Raw genomic sequence first — 5,000 nt, 5'->3', positions numbered from 1 at the left:
CTATTCTATGATTATATGGTCATGCATGTTTAGCGATGTTTCATCATCCTTGATCACACTTTTGTGCGGAGCCTAAGATTTCTCATTTGTTCCTTTTTTGTTGTTTCGGACGACCTTCCCGTTTCTCCAATGTAGGGTAGACTTTCAAAACCGGACTGAAATAGCGAAGGACAAAAGAATCATTGTTATTCCGATTACGCCTTGCTGATTAGGTATTGTTACATTCGCGAGCAACCATACAATTTATTTTAAAAACGACGTCGGTTGTCGAACCGCTCAGAAGAATTCTCATAAAGCACGACATACAATTCACCGAAAAACCACTTCGAACACTCAAACAAGAATTCCTTCACCCAAGAACAGATTGGCTATTGATAAGCAAACCGACGTCGTTCGTAAAATAACAAACGAAACTGTGAAGTTGATCTGTTCGGGAGTCTACTGTTCTTCACTTCATGTGCGGTTACTCAGTCATCCCTGTCTCGAGCCGATATCGAGATAACAACAAAATCGAACATTTTGCGACATAGTGTTGCCATAAGACGGGACAAACAAGGCATTCGTGAGGGGAACTTTTCAGCCTACAATGCTACAATGCAATGAAATTTTCGAGAGATCGAGGGAAATCGATTAGCCGCTGTCAATGCTTTCTTGATCAAACCGGAAACATAATCGCATGCCTGGTGCTTTCGAAGAAGAGGTAAACAGCAGCTGGGCATCTTTTTGTGGTCCGTACCTTTTCGTTTTATGGCAATTGTAAGTCGTTTTTAGATTCTTTACCCAAGAAGGAACACGTTTATACGGATTCTTATATTTTTTGAAATGCTAAAAGGCACTTAACAAGAATATGAGCTAGATTAGTTAATATGTCTTCCCGTCTCTTGTCAATAGAGGTCAATAGAGGAATATTTATAGCATCGGCTTTATGAGAAACCGCAAATGGCTGGTTGCTGCTCGTCATGAAAGCATGACAATTCTCATATTCCAGCTTTTTTCGCTTTTTCGAGAAGTTGGTCGATATCTGTACGTAAATTACAGGTTAAAAATGACCCAAAATCACAAAAGTTGAAGGTTTGCCGCTTGACGCAAACTAGTAGATCTCTCGAATAACTTGTCTGTGTAGTGAAAATTGAGACCTTTAAAAGTGTGTGGTGTGACTTGTCTCTCAGGGTTTTTTGTGGTTTTTCTTTTGTTTCTATTTCTTTAGGAATGGCTTGTGACCAAAAAAATCGCTGTTATGGAAAATTTTGGCTCACGTACAGCATCTGTCAGAAAATATTCACTCAACGATTTCCTTCAAAAGTCTCATTTAAACCTATTGAGAGTATTTGATGTTAGTTAGAAAATACCAAGCGATTCTAAAAATTATTTTGGTTTCGTGGTGGACAAATTTTCCGAGCTTGTGCATACCGAAAAGACTAAATGCCCGGCAGACCGAAATTTTCGCCGAATTCCCACTGAAAGCCTCATTGAAACCTATTGAGTGTACTTGATACCAGTTTGCAAATGCCAAGCGATTCTAAAAATTATTTTGGTTTCGTAATGGACGAATTTCCCGAGCTTGCACGTGCAAACCTAACCTTGCGCAAACCTTTCTCGTCGGGAAAGGGTAAAGAGTGCGTTACACGAAGTATCTGGACTCTGTGAATCAGACTAGTGCAAACCGAAATCGCTATCTTGTTGACACGTGAAAACATAATTTTTGTGATCACCCTGCCGGGCACGGTCTGAAATAGACTAAACGCCCGGCGGTCGGAAATGTTAAACCACAGAATTTGACCTGAAAGCCGCAAATCAAAGAACTTTTGTTTTGAAACAGTAGGGCAATTTTTATACGTATGACGGATGTTACGAAAACAAAGACCCTCGAAAACTAAGACCTAAGACCCCATGGTCTTACTTTTTCGTACTACGAAAACTAAGACCGGGTCTTAGCTTTGGTAGGGGTCTTAATTTTCCTAGTACGAAACCTATATAAGACCCCTTGCAAACAGTGGAAATTACTGGAAAGGAACCTGGGAAAACCTACTGCTAGTCGAGATGTGGGCACTGGGTGTTGTTTTCATACACAACGCCATGACACCCTTGAATGTTGTATGACAGAAACAAAAACAGTGACATTCGTTGATGCTTACTTATTGGCACAGAAACTGAAGATAGGGTCTTTTGAATAATGCACCTATCAATGTTAAGCCCTTGGGGGGGAGGGGGGCTGACCGATGGGAATTTGACATTTTCATGGAAGCAAGTGTCAAATTTCCCATCCCTGGGCACCTACAGACTGTCAAATTCCCCCACCCCGGAGTGCCTTCGGAACATCACATTCCTGCCCTGGAGTAACTTTTTTTTCATTAGATTCACATTCTTGGAACACCAATGTTCTTCACTGTCTATTTCAAATTCCCTTTTAACAGCTGATGGAAATTTGTTGTACTGAACGGTACTGAACAAGAACCTAACATTTAGCAAAACAACATGAAGGATATTAACCAGCTTTCGAATCAGTGCACAATGATAGAGTGGAAAATTCATGAATTCCTGATTCCTGGATCGCGCATCCTTGTTTCGACTTCTTTCCTTTCCGTGTAGCTAAGTAGGTTTAAATACCCGTAAAACGGAGCACTGATGGAGAGAGAGGAGTAAAATGAGGGCACCGTCGACCTCAGGTTTGTCAGTTGAATTACTGTTACGGGTTATCGACGTTAAATATGGTTGCTTTGCCTTTGCTTTGCTTATGAATATGTAGAAATATACAAATAACAATTACGAAAAAGTAGAAAGAAACATCCTCGTACTTGTGAACACTCCAGCAAGGACTGATAGAAGTGATGGTCCTTATTTACAAAAGGACAAGACCAGGGGTGGATCTAGGATAAAATAATGACAGATTTCCAAAATAATAAAAAAAGTTTCAAGGGGGGTCCAGGGGCATGCTCCCCTGGGAATTTTTTAGATTTTAACTCTCCAAAGTCCCCTTTCCCATGTTTCTGACTGACTTCTGTAGAACAGTGGAAACCGGTATGGATCCACCCCTGAAGACGGATTCGCTTACCTTTCTTTCACCCATGCTGTCCAGAAAATCGGGAAAACCAGAGAAGTCCCATCAAAACTCATGTTATGAGGAGAGGAGCTCTCTCCGTGTTTCAATTTCCTGTAGGACAAAATAATTTTTAGTGGTTTCAACCAAAGGGTTAACAGAATAAATGTTTCATTATTCGAAAGATCCTATTTTTTTAGTTTCTGTGCCAATAAGCAAGCATCGACGAATGTCACTGCTTTTGTTTCTGTCACACAACATTAAGGGTGAGTTCGATTGACCGTATTCCGGAATAGGAACGTATGGAATACACGTTAGAAATCCTTCATTTTTACGAAGATTCAAATTAAAATTGTCAAAAAGCTGCTAAAATACTATTTTAAACATATCTTTATTATCCTTGTTGCTTCAAAACACCAAACAAACTGTTTTACATAATCACTCTGTGTATAGGGTCAATCAAACGCACCCTAAGTGTGTCATGGCATTGTCTATGAAAACAACATCCAGCACCCAAATCTTTGACTAGCCGTAGGTTTTCCTGGGTTTCTTTCCAGTAATTTCCACTCTTTACAAGAAGGTCGTAGTTTTCGTACTACAAAAAGTTAAGACCCTGAGGTCTTAAGTCTTAGGTCTTAGTTTTCATGGGTCTTAGCTTTTTTGTAACACCCCAAAATGGCAGGTCCCAGGAAATTTGAAAACCAAAACAAGCGTTTTTTAAATTTGTTTATTTCGAATACAAACGCTTCCATTAGAAAAAGCTTGAAAAATTTTGATGGTAAGCAATTATGTTCAGAATTTTAAAGTTATACTCTTGTTTTAGTGGAGGTTCCCTTTAAGGCAACTCAACAATAACTAGAGGCAACGGGTAGAAGATTTTTTAGCCGATTTCCTTTTTAAGTGCCAGTGTGACCAAAAAATCAATTCTTATTTTTGTTTGGATTTTAAAACTAAATACTTAGTGACCAAAGTTTTAAGCCTTGATTTCAAAAAGACACCTCTTTATTTTTACTGGAATCTTCCTATTTAATGGTCCACCATTACTAACTTTAAGTTCTTGAGAGAGCTGGTTCGAGGAGAAAATGACATCAAAGGCTCACTAGTTTAAGAGTGCAATGGGTGTCTGCAGAATTAATATGCAGCACACGAGTTTTGGAATTTCTGACTTTTAATTTCATGTTTTATAATAAGCTGCATTCACATGCAGAGATTTTAAGCTAGTGAGCCTCTGATGTCAGTTTGCCCTGGATCCAACCATTTGAGGTCCATTGAGTCATTTTTTTTCACGTGAGTAGTGGCAGGCCGCGAAATGCAAAACTTGCACTCAAAGTAAACAGCTTTTGTGTAAATTCAAAGCTCAAAATTTTGCTAGTCAGGTGTTAAGGAAACACACTTTCAAAATCTGAAGAAAAAATGGATTGATTTTTATTATCACAGGGGCACTTCAGTGTTTTTTATGTTACAATATCTTGGTCAGTAGGTGCTATTGTTGTTTTACTGTTAACTCTGAGTTATGTTCAGTCCACCATTGTTATCTCTTACCTGTGTTTCCAGTATCCAGTCCAAACTCCACATTGTGTGACCCAACCCAGGTTGAGTGCGATTGTAGAAGAAAGCCGTTCACTTTTAAAGCTGTTGTTAACAGCATTGATTCCGATCCAACTCAGTAAACAGACGCTTTACAGGTTTCTACGATGGTACAGAAAAATAATACCTTTTCGAAACTGTACAATATATGGTTTTCACAATGATGTCATCAAAATGTTAAAAGCAAAATCGCAAGGTGTTTTGAATTTTTATCTATAGGCGGTTGAAGATGACCTCGAAATAAATCTTTTTTCAAGTTTTCAGTTCCATGACGTCTTTTGTTTTGGTTGAAAAAAAGGTCTATCCCTATGAATCTCAGCAGTTTGAGCGTTTCATGTACATTAGAAGATGTGCTCATACACATGTATTTTATCTC

General features: G+C 38.8%; 1 protein-coding gene and 1 long non-coding RNA gene across 3 annotated transcripts in view; one reads left to right on the top strand and one right to left on the bottom strand.

The window, feature by feature from the left end:
* Nucleotides 1-5,000, bottom strand: part of LOC138052171 (uncharacterized) — a 24,756-nt gene that overhangs the window by 19,123 nt on the left and 633 nt on the right. The window contains exons 1-3 of one of the 2 annotated variants that reach the window (XR_011133017.1): nt 4,580-5,000; nt 3,053-3,151; nt 2,796-2,867 (exon numbers count right to left, since the gene is read on the bottom strand). The exon at nt 4,580-5,000 is cut by the window's right edge and continues 633 nt beyond it. This is a non-coding gene — a long non-coding RNA (uncharacterized lncRNA). The remainder of the gene's footprint in view (nt 1-2,795; nt 2,868-3,052; nt 3,152-4,579) is intronic. The other variant, XR_011133016.1, reaches the window with a different exon arrangement.
* Nucleotides 307-5,000, top strand: part of LOC138052168 (uncharacterized) — an 18,678-nt gene continuing 13,984 nt past the window's right edge. The window contains exon 1 of the mRNA XM_068898544.1: nt 307-756. The gene's annotated coding sequence lies outside the window, so the exon portion shown is untranslated. The remainder of the gene's footprint in view (nt 757-5,000) is intronic.

The sequence above is a fragment of the Montipora capricornis genome, chromosome 6, assembly GCF_036669925.1.
Source record: "Montipora capricornis isolate CH-2021 chromosome 6, ASM3666992v2, whole genome shotgun sequence".
In the NCBI taxonomy this organism is placed as follows: Eukaryota; Metazoa; Cnidaria; class Anthozoa; order Scleractinia; family Acroporidae; genus Montipora; species Montipora capricornis.
Note: the sequence above shows the minus strand (reverse complement) of the source record. Positions and strands in the feature narration are given on the sequence as shown.